At 46.4% G+C, this 26,422-nt stretch overlaps 1 long non-coding RNA gene across 1 annotated transcript in view; it reads left to right on the plus strand.

Annotated features, from left to right (window-relative positions):
* The window catches only part of LOC140702414 (uncharacterized), a 42,228-nt gene extending 21,810 nt beyond the window's left edge, over positions 1–20,418 (plus strand). Inside the window, exons 3-4 of the long non-coding RNA XR_012081565.2 lie at positions 14,544–14,653; positions 20,297–20,418. This is a non-coding gene — a long non-coding RNA (uncharacterized LOC140702414). The remainder of the gene's footprint in view (positions 1–14,543; positions 14,654–20,296) is intronic.
* The last annotated feature ends 6,004 nt before the right edge of the window (positions 20,419–26,422 follow it).

Consider the following 26,422-nt stretch of genomic DNA (forward strand, 5'->3'; position numbering starts at 1 on the left):
TCCTGGCCCTCCCGTCAAACAAGAGAAACACAGGGAAGCAATCTCATGGACAACAAAAACAACATCCATGAGGCTCATTGTGGGAAGAAGGAACTGTGATGGAACCTAATCCATCATAGAATAGTCTGAGTGCTCCTGTTATACCAAATACCTGTTCTGCAAATGTCTTCTAGGAGAGAAAATAGCTTGGACCAGCTCTGAGCACATGGTTCAGAGCAATAATTTTCTTTCACCACCAGCACTGACGTCATAGTCTTTTCATTCGAGGTGCAACGGAGGCTGGGGACCTTAAATGTTGGGGGTTCTTGGGGAGGTTTGGCCTAGGTTTAATTCTGTGCTTTACAGTAGATTTCCAACATAGTAGGGCTCATATTTCAGTACAAATGTATGTGCTGGTGTGGGGGAAGGATGTACGTTTGTGCCAACATAGTGGAGGTAGGCTGATGGGGAACAGGGAGCTCAATGAGCGAGTTGATCCCAATAGCTTTCAATTGCTTTGGACATAGGATGTGATCCCTCTGCTATAGTTCACTACAGAGTTTGGGCTATTATCTTTAGAAGTTTTTCGTTGTATATATTAAATATATAGTATGGGACATGGTGGCGCTGCAGATACCAGGTCCACCTCCTTTTTCCAGTGTGGCGTTGCACACACCAGGAACCATGTTTGCAGCCATGTTGGTTGGTGGTTCCTAGGGCTCATGGTCAGGAAAGTAACTTTGCCAAGATATGATTCTTGTTTCTATTACACAACCTCTCTCTGTGTGTGTTCTGAAGGAGGTGCAGCAAGTCATTCTTCAGATTGCTTCTGTTCTCAGTTGCAAATTTCACGAGACCTGGAAGTAGATAAATACACCGGGGGGGGGGGAATTAATCATGTGCCATTAATTCAGACTTATGGGGACCCTTTTGAGGGTTTTCTATGTAGAGATTACTCAGAAGTGTATTACCATTCCCTGCCTCTAGGGGGGATGTCCTGTGACTGTGCAGCTTGCCCAAGGCCACCCAGGCTGGCTGTTCTCCCAGGAGGCACTGTGGAGGAATCGAACTCCCAACCTCTGGCTCTGGATACTTTAGCCACTGAGCTATCCAGCCAGCATTTTATACGGAAATAGGTTTTCTAAAATACTCATACATGGCCTATTATTTAGCTTTAATTTTATCTCCGTCTCTGGTTATGAGGTACAACTGAGTGGCCCCTTATCTCTGAGTCCCATTAAGGCAGACTTTTTATTTCACAATGTCTTTGAGTGTCGGGGAAGGAGAGGGACTTGGCCTTATGTACACCATGTTGTGTTTCTGGGTGGAAAAGTGGCCCGAAAAAGGCAGTAACCAAGCCCCCATTTGTCAGAAACTCCAGATCATATTTAGAGGAACCATTCTTGATTTAAATGGTACTTCACCAACCCTTACTAGCACTGGCTACGCTGTCTGGAGTTGCAATCCAGCTAGCAAAGGCCTCCGTTTGGGAAAGGCTGTTGGGGTTTGAAAAGCTGGCTAGAGAGCAGATGTCAAATGCTTGAAAGTGGGAAGGAGGGCCATTCTGCCTGAAGCCCAGACAAAACACACCTATAGGCTTTACATTACAACTTCCTCCATGGCGACCAGCCTGGAGTTATTATGGAAATCCTGCGTCTGGCACCACCATGGTTATCTTGAAAATGTCAGCTTATTTGCCCAAGTGCTTAACGATAATTAATACACCTCCTTCAGCTGCTTTTTCCTGTGCGCATGTCTGCGTGTATCATCTGCCTGTCTGCTGTTTGTCTGTCAATTCCATTGTTGCTTCCCCCTCCCTCCTCCAGGTTCCTCTAAAAACTGGTTTTTCGAGCATTTCATGGCATTTTTGAATGGTCTGGAAAATAGTGGAATGATGAAAGAGTCATAAGAAGCCAAAATCTTCAGTTTGGATTTTGAAGAACAAGCACTAAGGCAGGCTGGGGCTGAAGCTATGCTAAGGGGGTGTCATTGGGTTAGAGCAGGCTTCTTCCTTAAACTCCCCTCTTAGCACCACCCCCAAATTGGGGATGTTTTCAACGTTACTGGGGAAGGGAAGAGAATGAGAGAAAGAAAGAGAGAGAGAGAGAGCGAATTAGCAGAGGTATGTGTGTTGAATCTGCTTTCCAGTGGACAATGAGAACCCGGAAGGCTTTGTGAAATGTAGGAAATTGGCTTTGTGGTAGGATACTGGGTGTTCAAGAGAGGGGGCTTTGGTGGGCCCTTCAGTATACCCATTTCTGTACGATCCCTGCATATGCTTCCACCACACACCCATCTTACACACATGCACAAGGAGAGGAAGTATGGAAGCGAGCAAGCACAAAAGAGAGACATGCACTCTTTCCCCATCTCAGTGCGTGCGGACATGAACGCTGTTCCTCTCCTCGCCAACAAAACCAGCTTCATGCCCAGGAATGAGGTGGTTTAAAACCACTAACCTTGCTAGAGAAACAAATGTCATGTTTTTTAAGTACGCAGTCAAGTCGATTCCGACTTATGGAGACCCTTTTTTGGGGGTTTTCCAGGTAGAGAATACTCAGAAATGGTTGACCCTTCCCTTCTTCTGGGATTGCTCTGGGACTCTGCAGCTGACCCCAGGCTATTCAGGGTGGCTTTTCTCCCAAGAAACACAACCGGGAATCAAACTCCCAACCTCTGGCTCTACAGCCGGTTGTTGTTGTTAAGTTGTGTCCAGCTCTTCCTGACCCCATAGACCAGAGCAGGCCAGGCCCTCCTGTCTTCCGCTGCCTCCTGGAGTTGGGTCAGATTCATGTTGGTTGCTCCGATGACCCTATCCATCCATCTCATCCTCTGTTGTCTCCTTCTCCTCTTGCCTCCACACTTTCCTAACATTGGGGTCTTTTCCAGGGAGTCTTCTCTTCTCATGAGAAGCCACAGCCAGAAACCTAAACAAATGAGCCATCCATTCAGCATGATTTTTACTGACATCAAAACACTGACACAACCAGCCATCTCTGCTGAAATGCCTGGATGCCTACATGTGCTGAAACCAGGGCCCAGATACTCTCCTCCTTGTGCTTGACAGCCCCATGGTGCAATCTGCTGCCCAGGGAGCGGTCCCCTTGCACAACAAAGCCCTCAACTCAAAGGGAAGCTTTGCACCCCTGAGAGAGAAAATTTGCACAAAGGAAACAGCAAACGGGCCAGAAGAAAAAGGCAGAAGGAAGGATGGCAGGCGATTTCAGCAGCAGGAAGTCAAAAGCGACATGCATTTGTGGCAAAAGTGGTTTAGGGGATAATTAGGTGGCTTGCCCAGCTTGGGAAAGTGTCTCGTTTGGAAGAGCCTCAAGGCATAATTATAGAGACACCATTTCAGGAGATTCATGGCAGCCGAAGGATGACATGCCGTTTGCAGGTCCTGTTACCGCCAATGTGCTATTTCAAAGGGAAGCGTTCATAGGTTTTTATGTGTTTCTACAGTTTCAAAGACAGAGATCTTCCAAGAGTCCCTCTGCCACCTCCAGGTAGAAAAATGAAGAATGCAATGATGGTTGGTTTGATTTGATGGCTCCTGTTTCAACTCACAGGGCCAAGAACGTCAATTACCCATGGAGTGTGTTTGAGATTCATGCCTCCCAAACATGCGAGGAAATTGGGCCAGGACACAGGTTCTACTGTATGGCGTCCCTCATTGCCTTCATTTCTCCAGGATACAGTTGGAGGAAGCCTGGCGGCCAGCTTTTCCTCCTTCTTGAGGGCCCTGGCGATGCAGAAACCCACCAGGGAAGGATCTCTCTCCGATGCCAATCCAGCCTCTCGCTTTAAAACCCACGCTTCAAGGCAGCCCATTCTGCAACAGAACAGATAAGGCCACCTTAATTTTCTTCCTAAATGCTACGATCTCCTTCTTTGTCATTTATATCCACTAGTTCAGGTCTTCCCCTCTGGAGCTGCAGAAATTAAAATAAACATGCTCCAATAGAACCACTGTGAAGGTGTCTGAGGATGGCTTCCAGGCTCTTTCCAAAACTTATCCAGGCTAAACCCAGCCAGTTTCTTCCATTGTTCCCCATGACGTTTGTTTTCCTGATTCTACTTAAATCAACAAGCCTTGTAAGTGCATAAAAATAACTCTCTAACTCTCTCTCTCTCTCTCTCTCTCTCTCTTACACACACACACACACACACACACACACACACACAGAGAGAGAGAGAGAGAAGCACATATTTGTTTGTCTTGCTCTGTCCAAAATTGCTTTTATTTATTTAAAATATTTTTATCCCGCCTTTCTCCTTAAAAAGAACCCAAGGCATCTTACATCATGTAGAAGCTAAAAACAATTTTATTTTATTTTATTTTATTTTATTTATTTGATTTATATCCCGCCCATCTGGTCTGGTCGACCACTCTGGGCGGCTAATAGGTATACAAATGTTTTTTTTTAAAGAATTAAACAAGTATTACATTAAAAACAGTAATAAAATAAATACTAAAACACATTTCTGGTGTTCAGCATTAGGTAAGGCACTTTTTTTAAAAAAAGATTGCTGCTCCTAAACATAGGAGGAGTGATTGTATAGTGTACTATAGAAGGATGTGCAGCTGGCCCAAGGCCAAACAGGCTGGCTTTTCTCCCAGGAGGCCCAATGGGGAATCAAAAGGGGTTGACAGCTGCACCCTAAATATAAAGGTTTGGATGGATCATCCTGTATTGATTTACTCTGAAGTTACTCCAGCTGCTTTTGATCTGGGCACCTACTATGAATATAGTAGAGGGGCACACTCTTCCACCATGGGCATGAACTTCCCCCATTCCTCTGTTTGGTAGAAGGGGAAGGAGAGGATGAGATCCACCCAGCTCCATCCCCTCCTGGTTGGGATCAGAGCTTTGAAATCGCTCAGCCCCCTAACGATGGTCTTCCAGGCCTCGATCCGCTCTAGGGTGCTCCATCTCCTTGTGCAGGAAAAGCCGCATCTCCCTCCTGCAAATCTGTGCCCCTTCTATGCAAAGTGCAATGACATATCTAAACAAAATGTTAATTCCAATAAAGGCATAGCAAAGCGCCGGGGCGGAAAATTAAAGCTGACATTGAGTTTAATTAAACAAAACAACCGGCCTAGGATCTTGGGGGGGGGGGGTGGAGAGCTGTGAAACCAAAGCAGCTGGAGAGAAGGGAGGAAAGAAGATGAGCAAGGGTGCACCTCACGAGAAGAACCGTAAGGTAGTATTTATCTGGCAAGTGATCCTGATGTCACCCTAAAACCCATATTCTCTCCCCCCAATCATTTGTGCCTCTGGTTGTAGTGGCTACCCCCGCCATGCGATCAAAGACTTCTGTGGCACCCTCAAGGCACATCTATTTGTGATGCCCTGAGTTTTTGTGATCTCCAGCCAGGTCTGGTTTTGCCTCCAGGCAGGCCATCTGTAGCAACATGATGTGGATGTTCTGGGTGCCCACCCCACCCCCCTCCCCTCCCCAAAGGCCCAAGGGTCCCCCGCCTCAACGGGCCCGTTCTCCTGGCCCAAAGGCGCCCCTTCAGCACCAGGGCGCTGTCCGCCGAAGCGCTCTGCGTGACGCGGAAAGGAAAGGGGCCGGAGGAAATTGACCAGGGGCCCCCGGGGGCTCTAAAAAATTGACCAGCCTGCCTTAAGCTCTGGTTTCCTGCCTGTTTGGTCGGAGAACGACCGTGGATTTTACTTCACAGCCAGTCTAATACTCAATATTAGGGGGGGTGTGCGGATGTGAGCGTCGTTTTATCGCTCTACGCCTCTCCTGGGCACGCCCCTGTCTATTCCCCCCCCCCCAGCTATTGAAAATAGGAAAACAAACTAGCCACGCACAAGGCGCTATGTTTTTAAACATGCATGATCTCCTTGGCTGTCATTCTTTGGATGGATTGCTGCGTCTTATATTATGAACTGACGGAATCGCTCAGTGGTTTAGAGAGCCAGAGGGTTGGGAGTTCGATCCCCCCCCCCACTCTGCATACCAGAAGAGCCAGCCGATGTGGCTTTGGGCAAGATGATGATGATGATTACAGCATTCCAAAATTGCCATCAGATCATTGCACTGTGGGTTTGGGGAGGAAGGGAGACCTTTTTGTATAACAGGATCAATTTAAAGTTTAACTTCATTTTCTCCCAGTCCCCTTGATTTTGCCACCAGTTTTCGGTTTTCGGTGGATCGTGGAGCCCTGTTTATCTGTACACTTCGGCATGTAAGCGAAGCGGAGGGAGGGGGGCGTAAATTCGAATCCACTTATTTATATATAGATACCATAGTAAGAAAGCAACTTCATGCATACATTTGAAGGACGGTAAGGGCACCCCGTTGGTTGCATCTGATAGTCACGGAAACGGCAGCGCATAAACTTTGCCTTCATGTTTCAACTAATCCAGCATCGTTTATAACTCTTCATCTCGGAAAACTGTATGGACAGCTTTGGGCGCTGATCGGGAGCCATCATCTCCCGTCCTTTGTTTCCAGCATCTTGCCAGGCAGAGGTCACAATGTTCTTAAAGGCGAATGTTCTTTTCGGATGCCATCCTAGACCCACTTACGCCCATCTCCCACCCCATCAGTGCCCTCTTGTTCTGGGTCTACATTTGGCCCCGCTCAAACACTTCTCAAAGGGAGGAGACCGCTCTCCTCTCTTTGCGGAGATCTCTCCTCTCCTGGGTTCTGTTAAACAACAACAACAAAAATCCGCAACCCTCTATCAAATTTCTCTTTAGAAGATCATGGGGGCGTTTCCTAGGGAAGGTGGAGCGACAACTTCCAGAATCCCCCAGGCAGCTTGGCTCCCAGCTAGCCTGGGCAAGTACTCGGAAAGAAGGGAGCCGGCTGGAATCCTAAACTGAAGTCCACAGCGCTGCAACATTTTGCTGCAGTGAGCGGAGACCCGTTTATATCAGGAGCATCTCAAGGGAACCGAGTTATGCATCACATCTCAACAGCCTCGTTAGGGAAAAACCAAACCAAACCGAATCAGCCAACAGTAGATGGATCCCCAGAAGCTGAAACGGCTGTTATTAGTCCACCACGCTTCGCACATCTATTTCTTGAGTTCTAATTAGAGATATGCAGCTTTCCTTTTCGGAATGCGCACAGCACACTTTAAAAAACCGTGCCAGGACAGCTTTTAGAAAAATGTCTCGGTTTCGCTTGAAGCCCGTGCTGAGCACCCGAGCTTCATTTAAAAACAAAACTAACTTCAACTTTTTTAAAAAAGAAAAAAATAAAGAAAGAAACTGGTTAAAATTCTACATTAGCGCAACAAGAGCGAGGAAGCGAAGCTAGTTTTCAAGGCAGAAGAAAAAAAGTTTTTAAAAAGACTCGGTTTCCCATCCATAATCCCTGAGCTTTGATGTCCTGGGTAGATCAATCAGTTCAGCCCTCACCTGCTTAATCGGGTGGATCTAATCCTAATTAGAGAGGGCAAAGTTTCCTTGGTGAGGTTTAAGAGTGAGAAATACGCGGGACACCCTTGATCTACTGTGATTAAGAAACCGCTGGTGGATCGCGCCCCTGGGGGGAGGGGATCGCTCCGAAATTCTGGACGGGACTCCCCTCCGACTTTCAATCCATAACATTTCTTGAAAAAAAAACACCTCTTTTTCCCTCGCAAGAGTGAGCAGAATCGCCCGGTAAATCGGTTTTAGGTTTTTTTTCCAGGATCCTCGAAAGCTGTTTAGCTCGGAAGACAGGGCCAGATCGGAAAACGCATTTGATTTTAATCAGCGGGTAAAGAGGCAGGTAGGCGAGTAAGGGAATGCAAATTCTTTAATGGATGCAAACCAAGAGGAAAACATTTTCTTTCCAAGATGGAGCCAATTGAGAAATAGGTCTCACCGGGCAGCGAATCTGGAAGTTTTTAAAAGTCCCGTGATATCCTTCAGATTATGTCGCCCCATGCCGTCAAGTCCCTATAATTGATTTATAGGGATCCTAATCGGGTTTTCAAGGTAAGAGAGGTATTTAAGGAGTGGCTTTACCAGTTCCAACCCCCCCCCGTGAGTTTCCGTGGCTGAGCGGGGATTCGAACCCAGTTCTCCTGGGTCCTAGTCCGCTACACCCAGTGGACTCCCATTTTTTGTAACCCATGGTGGCGTCTGGGGATGATGGGGTTGTTGTCCAGCACATCAGGAAAGGAGGTGAAGACTAATTTGAACTGCTCAAATTCTCCCGTTTCGAAAGTTTCTCCTTTTCGACTCGATTATTATTTCGCCGTCAGTTTAGACGCTGCGATAGCATTGCAGGGAGTCACAGAACCATAAATCTCTGCCCCGGCGTGCTTGCACATCACACCTGCTAAATTTAGGTAACAGCACATTCTCGCCTATTGGAGAAATTGTTTAACTGATGCTTCCAAAAAAATAGGAACTTTTCAAGTCCACAAAGCAAAAAGTAAAACAGCATATTTCTACAGGATATTTCCAGGATAGTCTCATTTTAAGGCAAGTTTTCCCAGCAGATTCCAAATGATCAAATTTTATCGTTCCTAATATACACAGAGATATATATGTGTGTGTGTGTGTGTGTGTGTGTGTATTTCTAGGGTATAGAATATACTTATTCAGTTTGCCTTTGATTTCTCTTTAGAGACAAAAGGAGCTCCTTATCGATCTATTACAAGTGAATAGATCGGGCCCACGTTTTATTTTCCATGCAGGAAAAAAATAAGACTCGTTAGGGAACAAATGAACATCAGTTCTAAACGTAAAAATTGGCATTATGATTATAAAAGATGTGAACCATCTTCTACCGCTAAAGAAGAGAGAATTAATTGATGAAAGGGATCACCTTTGATCCTTTTTTTAAAAAAAGAAAATCAACACGTTTTTATTCATAATAAAATTATCTCCTAAACATGGCTAGATGAACCGATAAACACGCGGGGGGGGGGGGAGGAGAAGGAGAACTCTTTCAAACGGTAGAACAATTTAAAGACCATCAAAGATGCAGTCCTGTATAAATGAAGGGTCGTGTTGAAATACCCTTCAGAGAAGTAGTTCGTTCTGAGAAGAAAAGTAAATTTGGTTTTCATTTCACTGAAAAGGGGACCTATTTTGAATGTACCCGAGACAACCCAGCAGAAAATAGCGAGCACGGTCCTCCAAATTTTATGGGTATTACGATGGACAGTTCTGGTCTATCCCATCAACTGGCCATCTTAATACCCTCAAAATACCCTTGTGATCAGGTAAATGGGCGCACAGAGGTATCCTTGTTCTCATTGATTTGAATGGGAGAAATAGCACATCCTCAAATCTCTTCCATCGGAATCAAGGAGACTTTTTAAAATGCTTCATTTTGGCTGGATTTTCTCCCTTATAAACCTGTAAATAAACGAATAAAAGTCTGTCTGTATTGGTATATATACACACAGACATGCAAGTCTAAACTGGAAGGCTTGTCAGACACATGAAAAAAGGGAGAAAAAAATTAGAGTATATACAAGAAACAAGAGCTTCAGGGTCGATCACAAGAAAAGAAAAAGGAAATCCTTAATATCTATATGAAGGAAAGCCTTCATCATTGGGTCAACTCAAGCGGTACAAAGTAACGCGTACGTTTAAGCGTTCGACAGGACGCTTCATCAGACTAGGTGATGAGATAAGGAGCGGAACTGGACGCCGCCTGGTGTTGTTAACTCCAAGCAGGGTCTTATGATGTTTTAACCGGTTGCAGCGCAAACCAGAAGGGTTCTGTGGATGCCTTAATAATTTATTTGCTATGATCTGTGCCGGAGATCTCTCCAGTTCACCCAGAAAAAGCAAATCAGGTGTCCCCAGACTGTGGTCTTCAGAGGGGAGGAGCATCGTTCAAATACGGTGGTATGAAATTTCCAGGTTGCAATAACCCATTTTCGACCCCTTTAGCCCAGCAGCGTTTTAAGCAGATATGGTCCGTTTCCCCTCTTCTCTAATAATACGCTTTACCGGTTTTATTCCTATGCCTTTTCCTGTTTTATACTTATCTATTCATCACAAGGCGCTCCTTTTTTTAAAAAAAAAATGTGATTTCCCCAATAACCCTAAGTTGGAAAACTGAACTTGGCTGATTTCCTGTCTTCTTTCCCTTTGGGGGCGCGGTGGGGGTGGTGGGGACACGCTGTCTAAAATCCATGGTGCTGAAAGGCAGAAGACCAGCTGGGGAGTTAGGAAGATAAAAGCCATTCCCTCCACCTCCCTACAGGGGGAAAAGAAAAGTCGGACATGTAACAAGATCAGGTTGGTTGGGAGCCAGAGGTTGCGAGTTTGAATCCTCCACGGTGCCTGCTTGAAAGGGGCTGGACTGGATGGTCTACAGGGTCCCTTCTAGCTATCCAGTTCTAAGATCTTGTCCTCCTTTGCCATCCAAGTTGGACAATGGGGCTGAACATTAAAGGGGGCTTGAAGGGGGAGAATCTGGGATGGGGAAACGAGGTGGACCAACAAAGGAGAGGCTAACACAGTCTCATGCTATGCAGGCTTCCTCGGGAGGAGGTTCTACAGACCTCAATGGATCATGTAGAAATGCAGCCCAGTCTCACGGGGAACCTGTTTTTAAGTTCTGGAAGCAAGAAATGTTATCAGAGAGAAATGGTTCTTATTTTACAAGGGCTGAATTCTCAACATTAGAACTGCTGTTTTTGAACATGCAGCCTTCCTTCTTATGCCGCTATGGATCAATTGTCTGGTTTATTCATTCCTCCTTCTCAAAACTCCATGAGTTTGCCTTCCATCTTGGACAAGTTTAAAACTTCATTTATTTGCTTATTGTCTCTTTCCTCGGAGGAGCCGGAATACACAGTTCCTCTCCAAGTATATCCTCACAGCACACTTGTGAGGTAGGGCCAAGCTGAGATGGATGGGCCCGAAGAAGGCAAGCACGCCCAGTGGGGATTCGAACTCAGAACTCTTGAGTTTTCGCTCAACAAGCTCACACCAAATTGGCTTACATTGGCAGGGGAGAAATATATGATTTGACGACAATCAGAATTTGTAGATGGCAGGAGCAAAGCAGCCCAGATATCTTCCCACTTCTCTGGGCAGGGATCGACAAGAAAGTTGCCTGAAAGCCAGGAGAAACAGTGGTCCAATCTAAGGCAAAACAAACCTGCCTCTATGTACTGAAAAAGGAAAATCCTCCTAGACTTATTCCAGACTTTGACTTGTCTGTGGGGACAGGAAGAAGAAAAAGGGCATAACTTATTAGGAGAGCTAGCAAATGTTACTTTCTCCTCCTTAAATCAACCCAGCAGGATTCCAAATTCTATCCAGTGGGAACAAAGCATGGGAGCGGGAAGGAAACTGAAGCCAGCCACAGGGAAAGAGGAAGACCTCATGGTGAGATGGACTGGCTCCATAAAGGAAGCCACAACTGAAACTCTGCATCAGGCTGTTCATGAGAGAACATTTTGGAAGTTGGTCATTCATCGGGTCATCTTAAGCCAAAGGCAACTGGACAGTGGGTAAGGGCAACCGGTAAACTTTATACCTGCTCCTCCAGAGAGAGGCTGAGGTCCACAGCTCCATTTGGCTGCTGACAAACTGGGAGGTGGGAGGGAGTGAGGAAAGGAAAATGACACCATAACATTAGCGGATTCTTTGAAATCTTTTACACCACCACCACCTCCTTCTCATCTTAGAACGGCAGAGCTGGAAGGGAGTCCAGTCCCTGTCAAGGAGGCCCAGTGGGGGGATCGAACTCCCAACCTCTGGCATCGCAGCCAGAGGCCTAAACCACTGAGATATCCAGCAGTTCTAGACTCTAGCTTGTACATCTGTGATTCTGATGAGGTTCTGTCAAGTGGATATATATAAGACTACCTCGAAATCAATGGGTCTTACTTAAGTGTTGTCTAAGCAATGATCTGTTCAGTCACTTCATTCTCGTTAAGGCTAGTAACTGGATTTAGTCCAGATTCTGGACAGAGACCAAGAAAGGTCTGGTCTAGTCAAGGTACAGAATGAAATAACACAGGGACTAGGAACCTATGGTGAGCCGACAAATCCCATCACCCCTTTGTTAAGGGGCAAGGATGATAGGGGTTGTAGTCCACTGGCATCTCTGCCTGAGTTAAACAGCGCTAATGCAATTTATGATCAGATAGCCAAGCAATAACCCAATAACCAAATTCTAGCCCACGCGGCAAGCCATAGAAAAATGTCTCTCCGTCTGGGTTTATTGTATGAAGGGAGCTTTTCCCACTGAGTGAGAAAAGGAGCAGAGAGAGAGAGACGGGAGGGGGATTAGCAACCACAGATTGAACAAGGGAGGAAGAAAATTTGGATGCGGTCCAGTATCTATTAACGTCAGCTGGAAATAATTGACATATAAGGGAGAGAGGAATGAATTCACTGAGAATTTTTGTGATGATAGGAAGGAAAGAGGACATACCACCATGGGGAATAAGTTATTACTGTGAAGGACAGGAAACAAAGATTTTGTATGTGTGTTGCTTAAAGTTCAAACCAGGACATGGATCAAGAATAGAAGCAGCTCAAATTTCACACATCTCAGGAGCTGCTGTAAGAGCTAAGCAGTATTTAGTCACAGAGCCTTTGCCCTAAAGAAAAAAAAGAATATAATCTGCAATATTTTTTTTTAAAGCAACAACTTAACATCCGCTATGAGACTGCACATTGCAATATATTCTTGGCCCCATTGCAGGGAGCTTATGTTACTGGGTGGAGCGATGGACTTTGAGCAGTTAGGAGAAATGCAGAAGCATTTGAAATGCGGATCTCTCACACCGTGTGTGGAATCTCTCGGATCAAGAAGGGGACCCAACAAAGGCGAAGAAAATGCGGACAGCGAGCATGTTTTTGCCAGAGAATAAGAAAGGAAAAGTAGAGATGATGAAGCTGATTGTTCAAGTTTCAATAAATGCAAAGGGTGCATGAAGGAGAAGAACTCCTAAATGGAAGAAGCTTAGAGGCTGGTTTTTGAAGCAACCCAACACCGTTGTCTAGAATCAGGGTGTCCAAAGACAATTAGCCATGGTGATCTTCAGCTTTCTTTCTTCTATAAACAGGCTTCCGGGCAGCTTCTTCCTGAACAGACAAATCATATGAATAAACAAGTTTAAGACAATTAAAAAATTTCCCAGGATCGGAAGGGGAGAAGCCTGGTCTGCTGAGGGCCAGTATTCCAGAGTTCAAGAACAACATCGGGGAACGACTCCTTCACTTTGGCTCCAGGGATGTCTCAGAAGGACGGAGGATGGGAAAGAAGGACTTCCCTCGAAGGTCTTAGAACTCTGCTTGGTTTGCACTCGAAAGGCCAGTCTGCTGGTTGGAGGACCTAAGCGATAGTGCTGGTCCAGTCAGAGGTGTCCACAAGCTGTGTTGGTCCCCACAGAGTTTGGGAGATTGGGGGTTCAATTCCCTGCTGTGGCTGTGTGGAGGGGGGGAAAACCCAGTGTGTTTGGCCTTGGGGAAGGTGCAAAGTGGTTGCTGAGTTCCCGCTGAAGGAGGAGCTGGCCAATGTCTTCTGAGTATTGGCTGCCTGGGAAATCCTGGGAAGGTTGCCGGTAGTGCCCTCTGAGTCCATTCCCTTTTCAGCATCATGTTTTCTGGGGAATGAGGGTAGGAATCGACTTGATGGCGTATGCGCATTATTACAGAATTGATTCCAGGAACCCCAAAGGGGTCATGACAAAGACAACCACCCAAGAGTCACAGAGATTGAAAGGATCTTGAGTGAACTGCTGGATGACTCAGTGGTTTAGGTATCCGACTGCAGAGCCCAAGGTTGGAAGTTCTAATCCCCACTGGGCCTCCTTAACAGGGGTTGGACATGATGATCCATAGGGTCCCTTCCTGCTCTGCAGTTCTAAGATGATGGTGATGATGACGTCACCTACTCCAATCCCTTTGTTCTTGTGACTCTTGTTGGTTCCAGCCTCTGGGACGAGTATTGGGCTTCTCATGACTCTAGAGGTTCTTTTTAGTTATCATGGTTAATAACTCTGGATTGACCAGTTGATGGTCAATGAATTTATTGACATATTTACAACCTCGTCCTTCCTGAACTCATTGATCTTGTCGGAATTTTGAAGTTAAGCAGAGTCGGAGCTGGTAAGTATGAGAAATTATGAGGGAAAACCAAGAATCTTCAAGTAGAGAAAGGAAAGAATCCTGTACAGGAACCATGGACAGCTACTGCTGCCAGTTAGAGTTGGTCTAAGGAGAACACAGGGTTGGCTCAATATGAGACAGTTTCTCATCTTCTTGGAATGCCATTGCAGGGGAATCAAAGCAACCCCTCAATCTTCTTTTGTTGCTGGCATAGAAGGAGAATGACTTTGGCCCACATGTCAGCTGTAGGATTACAGGAATGTTAAAAAGATGTAACATTTCCTATTTCTGGCTGGGTTACTATTGCAAAGTTACACAATTGTTGGAAGATACCTTACTCCCAGAGCTTGGAAAGGTCATTTCCAGGGGTGAAAACGGCCACAATCCCACCGCCCTCAGAACCAGCGGCTGTTTGGAGATGGGGAATTATGGGAGGTGTAGTCCATAAGGCAACAGATCTAAGCTCAGCTTCCTCCACCCGTTTAGGTTCTGGATCTTTGTCACTTTCTGAAGAGCACCAGAAGAAGCACAGAAGACCATCAGAACCCAAGACCATCTTCCACTCCCACCTACCCTCGCTGAAGAAGAATGGGCCCGACAGACACTATTTTCGTGCCCAAGAGGTAAGACAAGCAATTTTCCAGAGAAACTCATTTCAGGAGATCTGTTCAAAGTTAATTAAAAATGCCTGGCTCGGGGGTCATTGCCTTGGTAACAATTAAGGATGTTTTATTAGGGACAGTTTTAGCAAAAATAAAAAAAATTAAAAAAGGCAGACAGAGAGAGACTATTTTTTGTGCCAAGGAATTTTTTTGTGCAACGTGGAGAATACCCTTGCTCTCTCCCCGCCTCCTTGTCAGACACTTTGGTTGATTTCATTGTGCTAAAAAAATAAAAGTAAGAGGCCAAATAGGGATGGAAGAAAGAGAGAAGAAAATAACATTGGCCCTCTGTATCTTTCAGACCCACAAACAGTTCAGTGAATAATAATAGCAGTCTAAATCTGAGAGTTCCAACTGTAGTAGACCCATTGAACCAATGGGATCTATGTAAGTCTTGACTTGTCATTCAGCTCTTGACTCAATGGGTCTAATCTGATAAGCACTAGCAATGGATTTTGACCAGGGGTTCCTAATCTTGGCTCCCTGGATGTTCTGAAAACTCCCAGAAGCCTTCACTGCTGGTTGTGCTGGCCAGGACTTCTGGGAGATGTAGTCCAAGAACATCCAGGGACCCAAGGCTGGGAACTACTACTATAGACTCATGATGGTGACATGGGGGAATGAGACTGTCCCTTTGGCAGCCAGCCCACCCCAAATACTTTCTATCCAACTGTCCTAGCCTTCATCACAGTTGACGTTGTGAGGCTTTTCAGCACGATCATCTTCATATTGCAGAACAGGCACAATCTTGTCCATCAAGTTCAACTAGAAGGAAGGAAGGAATTATAATTTTGTGCCAATATTCTCTGGTTTGTACAAGTTAAACCTGCCCTGAACAGAATACAAGGAATGGCTATTATACATGGTTTAGCAATTCAGCCAGCAAACCTCCAGGAATTAGAGACTAAGAAATAACAGGTAGGACTAATTCTGAGTCAGGCTAATTGTGGATTCCATTTCCCTCCAGGGAACCATCAGGGTTACTGCCAGCTTCTGCTCTACTAGGCTTCACTTGTGTTTGATGATCACCTTCCAACACATCCACTCACGAAGAGACCATTATCCTGATGTTTTATAAGCCGAAATGGCCTGTATTCACATGGAGTGCCAACTGCAGGAACCGCTGAGGTGGTCAGACAAGGTCATGGACCAACAGCACCGTCTGGATTTGAGTTCTGCGTGGATAAACAGGATAGTGGCCAACGCGGCTGACCGCTTGACTTAGCCCGCATGTGCACTATAGAGTTTGATTTTTTCAAGAGAAAACTGGACCACCCTCTATCAGATCTCCTTTGATTTGGATTCCTGCCTTGAGCAAGGGGTTGAACTCGATGCCCTTAGAGGCCTCTTCCAACTCCATTATTCTATGATCAGTCCAACACCACTATAAATGAGAAATGTCCATCCTATGGAGCCCTGGAAATTGTAGTGTTTGGACATCTTTGGTAGGAAGCTTTGGTCTGTTCTCCTGAACTACAGCTATACAATAACAGAATAACCCATATACCACGCGAAACTACAGACCCCAGCATTCCATAAGGGGGTATCAAGCTGTTATATATCTAGGTAGTGTATATAAAAATCATAGGCTCATTCTAGCCCCAGATTTGTTTTTCCTTTTCCCCATTCCTACGATCTTGCATCCGTTGCTCCTTCTAGTATCTTAAGCACAAGCTCCGCCGGAAAGCAATTCTTCTTGCCAACAGCACAGAATACCCTTTCCTCAGCTATTTGGGCACCCTGTCTGAGGAAGCTGGCAGTTCAAACAATGGTCCAGGAAGGGTCTCCTTCCATGCTGTCGTGGAGGAAATGTCACCCGGAGCATGCTAATTTTGTTCACATAAAGCTCACAGTGAATGGTATCTCCGTATCAGGACGAAGATTTCGGTTTTTCTGCCAGAAGGCTTTTTTTTTGGCTGAGTTTCTGGGAACGAACAGCATCTCCTGGTGTTGCCTAGCAACCGCCAGACTCCAGTACATTCAGGTCATTGAGAGGAACTGGATGACTCCAGAGTCGTCCTTTGCTGGGCAACCTGGTTAATCCTCCCTTTTGGCCCCATGGCTGCCCCCATTGAAGGCATTTGATGTCTAGCTGTTGCAGTATTAAGATCAGAGAAGGGGTGTGTGAGAAATGCCGGAGGGCTACCAGGGCTTGCCCTGTCGAAGCCCTACGAGATTCTTAATGAGGAGGGACTGTAATGTCTCTGTTACCCCCACAACCCGTCAAAAAATCCTCCTTTTCCTAAGCTTAGCTATAATCCCCAAAGTAGATAGAGAGGAAGCTGTTCTCTGCCCCACTCCCCACAACAAGAAATCCCTCTTGTAAAGCTTGATCTCGAATGGGGAACAAGAGCATTAAGATCCATTAGGCTGACAAAAGACCCAATCCGTGGGCAGAGAGAAACAGCCAGAATGGATTCCATCGGTGCAAATGGATACAGCGGGCATGTTTTTTTGGAGTCCCTGGGCAAAGGGTGGCTAGGAGAGCTATCATGATGGGGGCACCCACACTACAAGATTTATGGATGACTTGAAAAGTTTGACATGCTTTACTGGAAAAGAGGGAGAAAGACGGCTTGGATTGGCATAATATTGTGTCGGCTAATTCATACGAACCAATGTAAACTGAGAGGTGGTTTTGATACTTGAAATATAATTGCTGTCCATTTCACCGGAAAGGGGAAGAGAACCATCAGGTGACTTATCCGAATGCTTGCTAAGTGTGAATGAGGAACTTGATTTCCTTTCTTATCATCCTTTATCTCTCAACCAGACTAGGGGTAAACAGGGGAGACCTGTCTGAGGATGGGTAACCCATGAAACAGAGCAGTGGTTCCCAACTGTGGGTCCCCAGATGTTGTGTTGGACTGCAACTCCCAGAAATCCTGGCCAGCACAGCTGGCGGTGAAGGCTTCTTGGGGGTTTTAGTCCAAGAACATCTGGGGACCCCAGGTTGGGACCCACTGAGATATAGGATCATTCAAGATGAAAAACGTTGTCCACCCATAGTTAGCAACCCCTTGATAGCCCATTCATCAGGCATTGGAATAATCTGGACACGGCCACCTCTGTCCCAGTTAGATGTATTTTATTACTCTTCCATTATACATACAAAGAGGGAGATTTAATTTCCCTTCTGCACAGCTTAGTTTCATCCAAGCCTTTTTGAAAGTACAGTCCTGGAGGAGAGCTTTGCGGACACCCTGGGCTGCCAGAGAGACCAAACAAGTGGGTTCCTAGATCAAATCCAGCCTGGAGGGAAACATGATGAAACTGAGGCTGTCCTGCTTTGGGCACATCGTGAGAAGGCAAGTCAATCATGCCGGGAAAGGTGGAAGGCAGCAGGGAAAGAGGAAGACCCAATACAAGATGGATGGACTCCCTGAAGGAAGCCATCAGGTTCAGTTTGCAAGAGCTGAGCAGGAGCTGTAGAGGACGGGAAATTTTGAAGATTGCTCATGGGCCGCCATAACTCAGAGGCGATCTGATGGCATGTAATGGCAACCACATATTAATTAGCAGATGCCATTTCTAATATAGATTGGTATTGTCTCCTGTCCTGTCTTGGAGGGGGTCAAGGCCAGCAGAAGCCGGTCCGTCCCTCGTTACACATTTCCTCGGGTTTTTAGACCCGTAAAAAAAGTGTACGTGAGCAAACGAGGCTTCCCAGCGCCACCTTGTCGAGAAGGCGACTGGAGCCGACTGTGCGGACAGGAGAAAGGGGTGACAAGAGAACAAGGGTGAAGGCCGGACAGCTTGTTTGCCCCACAAAGGCCCTCTTGACCAGGCGCGATGAGGTCTCCTCGTAACCCCTCGGGACGGGTGACCTCTCCAGTTCGGCTTTTATTGTTGGACACTCCATAAAGATGTTATGAACTGGAAACATGAAGGAGCGGGGGTGCAATTTAAAACCAATTAGGGAAGCTGCAAACTTGCCCAGCCCTCCCAGTTCATTAGACAGCCACAAAGCGATGTGGGTTTAAAGGTTGGAGTTCTTTTCAAAAGGGGACAGAGAAGAAAGAGAAAGGAGGGAGGGAGGACCTTTTAAAATATCCAGTTGGCTCAAGGAACCGGGACCGAAAGCGGGATGCATGATGAGCCAAACAAGCCCCCTGCCTTAATCAGTACAAACCCCCTGATTTATTTATGTATTTATTTCTGTTTCAAAGAGCCACTGTTCCTCATCTCTGCCTCGTACAAGCAGATCTATTCTCCGGAGAGATGGCCCAGCCTTTGTAATTATTTGCCGTTCAGGAAATAAGCTTTTCCCACCAGTGGGAGGACTGGAGATCTCTTACTTGCCCACGTCTTCGGCCCAGGGGGTCCCACCCTGAGATGCCCCTCTTCTTCGTTCAAGGAAGAAAGGCAGAGATCTGCCCTTCCCTCCCTCGCCTGACAGCAAGTGGCCGCACGCCCCACTTCTGGGACACCTTCCGACTTCGAAGGCTGGTGCTAAGGGTTCATGAAGTGCCAGGCTTTGCTCTGGCCCCTTTTGCCAGGTCTGGGGCATCGGGTTGAAAAGGATTCTCAGGGAAGAAGCTAGGAAAACAGCGTGGGGCGAAAAGCGCGCTTTACGAGTCCGAAAACCTTATCCTTCGAGGCACGCACCATTCGGAAGTATGGAAATATTTGGGAAGGCCACAAAGACGACCTGCAGACACTGGCTGTCTTAATTATATGCCACCTAGTTGGTTATTATGACTTATGGCGGCCATCTCCAGAAATTTCTAGGTAGAGGGTACTCAGAAATACGTTACCATTCCCTTCTTTGGGGAGCACTTGAGGGCTCTGTAGCTTGTCCAAAACCCACACAGGCTGGATTTTCTAGTGCAAGGCATGGAAGGGGATCAAACCTCTGACCCCTGACTCCACAGCCATCTACTCCAACACACTGAGCCGGCTCCACCTGCCGTAGTTATTTTACTTCTGTCTATAGTTCACTGTGGATCTTGGTCTTGAGACGGAGGGCATAAAATAATCATCTAATCTCAGAACTGTAAGTTGGATGGGACCCTATGGATCATGGCGCCCAGCCCTTGTCAAGGAGGCATGGTGGGGAATCGAACTCCCAACCTCTGACCCCGATGTCAGATGCCTAAACCACTGAGCTACCCAGTAGTCCATAAGACCTCCCAGATGACCTGCCATCTAACTGGTGACCAGTCTAAGAGTTGCTTAGTTCCAACACGTCCCGTGGCACAATTGCAGGGCTGCAGTCGAGACTCTGCATATGATCTGAGTTTGATCCATACGGGTTCAGGGATCCGGCTCAAGGCTGACTCAGACTTCCATCCTTCTGAAGTCCATAACATGAGAGTAGTAAGATTCCCAGCTCAATGATGGGCAAATACAGTTCTCTAGCACTGTGGGGTAGCTGATAAGTCAAACCAACAACAAATAGGTATCTCCAGGTCATACCTTGAGACTATCTTGAAGTGCCTTCAAACTTTGATTCGGTGGATATTCTTTTGAGACATGATTGTTCCTCCATTCAGTTTTTTCCTGATATCTAGATTTAAAACAGTAAATTCCATATCTTTTCTGCTTGCCCTCATAATTACAAGTATCACTTAAAAAAAATATACATGCTCATTTTTCTCCGAGGGCTGGAGAACCAGAGGATTTAAATGAAGTGGAGTCTGCTGTTCGCACTGACAGAGTTCAGGATCTGGGTGGCCCAGAATGACGTGACTTGAAACCATCATTAAAACAAGAGCCAGATCAAACGTGTGTGTGTGTGTCTTTAAGAATTGTTTGTACATGTCGGAAGAAGAATGCAAAACACACCCATACATTTGTGCTGTGCGCCAACTCTGCAGTCCAGATAGATAGATAGATAGATAGATAGATAGATAGATAGATAGATAGATAGATACTGTCAATTCTTACTTACAGTAACCCTCTCCAGGAATTTCTGAGTACTCAGAGGTGTAGTACCCTTTCCTTCCTCTAGGGGCACCCTAGGACTGTACAGCTGGCCCAAGGCCACCCAGGCTGGCTTTTCTCCCAGCAGGCACACAGTGGGGGAATCGAACTCTCAATCTATGGCCAGATATCTAAATTACTAGCTATCCAGTAAGACAGCTAGACAGACAGACAGATATTTACTTGGTAATGGGTGTAATTTACTGGACAGTGGGTACATCAAACCCCCACTGTGGAATTAGACTATTCAGCAGAATACATTTCTGGCTCCTAACTCGGGTCCCTAAGAATAAGCGGGATCTGCAACAGAATGTTGCAGCATGGTTTTCTCCAGTGCAGATACCAGGAGCCAGCTGTAGCTTTCACGACGATTCTCCGTTCCATCACATGCTTACAATAAATCTCAAAAAAACACAATGCTATTACTTCTTGTAAGAGCCAACTATCTAACGCAGATGCACCAACGTTCTCACTCAGCAGAAAATAGCATCTAAAGTTAGGTGGATTTGGGGTTTTGGACCACCTTTTACCCAGAATCCCACAGGTACCCTAGCAACACCACCGGGAGAATTGTGGGAAATTTCACCCAAATGCACATATAAATGGCAGAGGATGGAGTGTGATTGTTGTGCGCCTCCTCACACCATCAACTTCCTTAAATTCTGCAGATTTTCATCATGCAGCTAATCGGCACATGGACAAAGAACTGCGGTGTGTGTTTGTGGGTGAGTTTTTCCGGTTGTGGGGTGATAGAAAGAGGGCCAGGCTCCCTTTTATTCAGATAAACAAAGCATTTTGCTCAAGACTAGGAAGGCATCTCTCTCAGCTGCCAAGTAAGCATCGTGTACCGAACACCCACAAGGAGACAATAAATAATTTTGACGTCAATCAAACTGTGAGGATTGTCTGTGAAATTTACACGGCAATGGGGGGGAGGGAAGCGCGTGAAAGAGAATGCCAGCCCAAGGAGACGCTTGGATCTCTGAATGCTTGGATGGGCAATATTTTGGTGGGTTGTTTAAAACATCTAATTTGCTTTAAACAATAACAACACAGCTCCCGAGGATTTGATCTGAAGATTTCCCTCATGCAGGGAAATGCAAATTGAAAACAATGTACAGAGATCTGCAAGTGGAGAGGTTTGTGTTTCCTTTTAGACAGACTTTATTAAATTGATATTTTTAACTTCAAAAATCTGACGGGTTCTTGCCCCCCCCAACAACCTGCAGGATTTTTCATCCTATTCTTCTCCCGCTGGACACTGGCGGGCACCCTGGCCATTCTGACGTCAGGTAGAGCAGCTCTAAACAAGGGTACATCACATCCAAATAATTCTTTAAGGTTCTCCGGCTAAGAGGTTCTTCTTTCTATTCTCTCCCCCCACCGTTGACTTTACCTTGAATGATCAGCTGTAACACTCTGAGCTTTTCATTCCTCCTTATGTAAGAGAAGCACTTAGCCTTTGGAGTTTTGTGTGTTCTCTGTCTGTAATGCTGAAGGACTGCTTTGTAGACCTTTGGACTAGATGGGTGAGATAGAAATCCAATAAATAAATTAAAAATTAGATGCCCTGCAGAGCGAGAAAGACAAAAAAGTGAGTCCTAGATCAAATCAAGCCTGAACTTATATGTAAAGGCAAAAATGTTGAAATGGAGGCTGTCCTGCTTTGGGCACATCCTGATAAGGCAAGGTTCTCCAGAAAACGCAATAATGCTGGGAAAGATAGAAGGTAGCAGGAAAAGAGGAAGACGAAATACAAGATGGATGGCTCCCTCACTGAAGCCACAAGCTTAGGTTTACAAGAGCTGAGCAGGACAGGACATTTTGAGGATCGCTCATTCACGGGGTTGCCATACATCGGAGGTGACTCGACAACACATAGCAATCACATTTTCTTGGTCTTTATTCATTCACCTTGGTGTTTCTTCATTGGTCACTCTTTTGATCCGAGAAACCCTCCTTGTCCTGCACAAAACGCTTCTGCCTTTTCTCTCTGCAAGGTTACGTTATTTTTCCTCTTTGAGAACTTGACATATTGCTATCTTTCGAAGTCTGCAATGTTTTAATTCCCTTCTTTCACTTTCAGTGAGAACTAACCCAAATTCCCTAGAAAGGTGATGGGTTCCAGAAATCCCAAGCACGATATGGGCTTTGTATGACTCCATGAGCCCTGTTGGCTTTCTTTTCCAAAAGGAAAGTGAGACCCAGCAAACACCACGTGCATAAGGGCAACCACAGAACTGGTTTCCCCTTTAGCGGATTGTGTGCCCGGGTGTTCAACCGAACATGAGACCGATCGCTCAACCCCAACCCGTCCAAGCACACAACAGACAGTGGGCAAAAGCTTTTGCATGCAGTGTGCACAGTTTCTGGTCTACACTATGTGATACCCCTATGATGCAGGCCCCTTACTTCCATTTTTGCTCCATTATACAGCTTTCTACGGGAATCTCTTCCCTGAACTCCATGCGCAGTCAGGGGAGCGGAAGAATTTCATTGGAGTGAAAGCAGTGTTTACTTTTCACTGGCTGCAAAACAGATTGGGGAGGGAACAGCAAAAGCAATAAAGCCAGAACAGGCATTGAAGCTATAATTAGAATAAGCAGCATAGGAACTGCTAGGTAACCGTTGATTATACAGTGTCAGCTAAGGCAGTGTTCGTTAGCAGGGAAAAGTGGAAAACCTGTCCTTTTTGCAGAGATGCTGTTGGATTAAAATTCAGAATACTACGTGTATGACACAGCAAAATGATGGGATCTTAAATTAGGAGGCGTCTGTTGCAGTTTCTGTAGCAGTAACATCCTGAAATACCGGGGTGCGGTTGTATAATGTCTGTGGTCTGCCTAGAACTTTTAATATCCCATTAAATTCTGTGGGATCAGAAAGAGGAAGAGACCTTGAATGTAACATCCAGGTGTGCAGTCTGGAATTTCCTTCCGTCCATTGCGTGGCTGCTCATTCACACACACACACACACACACACACACACACACACACACACACACACACACACACACACACACACACACACACACACACACACACACACACACTAGCACAGTGGGTCCCATCCTTTTTCGAGTCGTGATCATCTTTTAATGATAATAATATTAGAACGGCAGAGCCGGAAGGGACGATGTGGGTCATTGAGTTCAGCCCTTGGTCAAAGAGGCCCCTTGGGGGAATCGAACTCCCAACCTCTAGCTCCTCAGCCAGAGACCTAAGCCACCGAGGTGTCCAGACCAGACCAGAGATCTCTGTAATTCAGTTTTGCTCCTACTCAACCAGTAAGCTATAGCAAGTTTGCCCGGTGGCACGTCTCGCAGCTCCAAGTGTTCCCCTCCTGGAAGCCCCTTTCACACACACCAGCCTCATCAGCTGCCCAAGCAAGCACATCTCCTGGTTTTATATATTTCTTTATGCATATTTTCAAAAGCGCTTTGCTGCACCACCCTCTAGTGGTGGACGCTGGCCCTTGCCGAGGTCAGCTTCCGGAAGGAAAGCCGGGGAGCTTTTCCAAGTGAGATGGGCACAGGCTAGCCCTTAGAATGGTCTTCACAAGCGGATGTCTCTCCCAGGTGGGTTAGATTACAAGTCCCATAAGCCCCAAGCAGCAAAGAAGTTTGACCGACTAGCCCTAGTTCCCCTTAAGAGATGACATTTTGGAAAGTCACTTGCTGGGATTTTTTTGCCCAGATAGAGATTTGAATCCCATTACAGGGTTGAATTGTCTACTGGCTAACATCTCTCAGGGGGACGTGGTGGCGCTGCGGGTTAAACCGCAGAAGCCTCTGTGCTGCAAGGTCAGAAGACCAGCTATCATAAGATCGAATCCACACGACGGAAGGAGCTCCCGTCGCTTGTCCCAGCTCCTGCCAATCTAGCCATTCGAAAGCATGTAAAAATGCGAGTAGATAAATAGGGACCACCTCGGTGGGAAGGTCACGGTGTTCCGTGCCAAGTCGCGCTGGCCACGTGACCACGTAATCTGTCTACAGACAAACACTGGCTCTACGGCTTGGAAACAGGGATGAGCACCGTGCCCTAGAGTCGGACACCTCAAGGACTAAATGTCAAGGGGAACCTTTACCTTTACCTTTACAGTACCCTCAAGCGGACTACCTGTACAATACCCACAGAGTGTAAATAAGCTCTGAATTTTATTCTTCCTGTTCCTATCCCCCTGCTGTTGAAAGCTCACATATCACAATGTGTGTCTGGTAGGGTATATCTTTTTTTTCTAGCATGCATGTGTATAAACGTTAGCACATGGTCAGTAGAGCTGATGAAGGAGCTTCTTCCCATGCCCTGAGATGTCAACCCAGGCTTGAGAGTTGCGGGTAGGCCTTTTGTCACAGGATTGGTCCTCTAGTGATGTCACAGATGCAGGACAGGTGAGGACTGGGATGGGGGCCGAGACGTGCTTAGGGGCCAGCTGATTATGGGTGGATAAATCACGCCCAAATCTGTGGAAAATCCGAGTAACCGGGTAAGGTCAACTCAGATTCAAGGGGAACAAACTCGGAGGTGGGCCCAATGGATGGCGTTAGATGGCCAGATCCTGTAGACTGTAGACCTAGTGAGGCTTTCTAATGGATGATGAGGCCCCTATTGAGTGTTCTTCCGCCATAGCACCCCTCACTCTGAAATTTTTCTCCCCACAGAGAAACCTGGAGAAGCGTAAGAATTCCCAGAGACTTTAGCAGGTGCCCTGAGACTGGGCAGCCCTCTCCTTATGCTCTGGGGCAAAGCTTCATCCCAGCCATGTCTCTTTGGCTCTCTGTAAAAAAATTAAAACAGAAATACCAAAAGCGCCTTCCTCATTCTGGACCAGCGCCTCTCGTCATGGCTCCGTCATCGTGAAAAGAACATCATGCCTCCATCCGGGGGTTTTCAGCTTCTTCTCGTTTTGGGCCCTCAGGACCCAGTGATTTGTTTGACAAGAGCGTTCGGTAGTTTGGGAACACAGATCTCACCCCATACCCACCCCTACCCCCGTGCAGTCGGTCGAGGGCACAATGTGCAGTCCCTCCTTTGCTCCCTCTTGCATTGAGGAGCTGCTTCCGTTTATTTGTTTACCCCTTGCATGAAGGGAAGGGCTCAGTCCAAAGGGAGGCGAGCGGAGGGTATTATGATTGAGAAGTTAAATACAGAATGGGCACATTAAAATTCCCAAGCAGCTCCGGACAAAGTCTCCCTCTGTTCTGTGAAAGATGGCTAAGGAAACGCCAATGACTAGCGCGGTGACAGACAGACCTCTCGGGCAAACAAAGAGCTCACTGTGTCTCTTCCTGCCCTCCAGAGAGGGGAGACTTTTCCAGCCACCACCACCGGCAGGGCCACCGCTGCCAATCATGGCAACAACAATGCGGAGCTATACCAACTGGCATGGCCTCGTTGGCGCCCGCCGACCCATCGTGGCATGGGAAAAGCATGGCGGCTGAATGCAGGACCAATTTGTGCTCATCGGAAGGAGCTGCAAGCAAATGGAGGCCGGCCCTTTGCTGCACCACATGCGTTCTTGCAACATTCTGCAGAGGAACAGAAACATAGGCGGGTACATCCATGGATGGGTGGATCATGCTTCTTCGCAGGCTGAGGACTGCTGTCTCCCTGTATGTGCACACCTTATTCCATAGGGCTGAACATGCAACTCTGCCTCTTTTATATAAACACACTTGACAACACAGGTTGCTCGGATCGGCAGTTCTAAAAGGGAGCAAGGCACTTCAGCTGGTCTCTCACATCAAGCCAACAGTGGCCAAGGAAGAAAGCAATGACAACAGCCTCCATCTAAGCTCCAGA

The sequence above is a fragment of the Pogona vitticeps genome, chromosome 12 (assembly GCF_051106095.1).
Source record: "Pogona vitticeps strain Pit_001003342236 chromosome 12, PviZW2.1, whole genome shotgun sequence".
NCBI classification, from domain to species: Eukaryota; Metazoa; Chordata; class Lepidosauria; order Squamata; family Agamidae; genus Pogona; species Pogona vitticeps.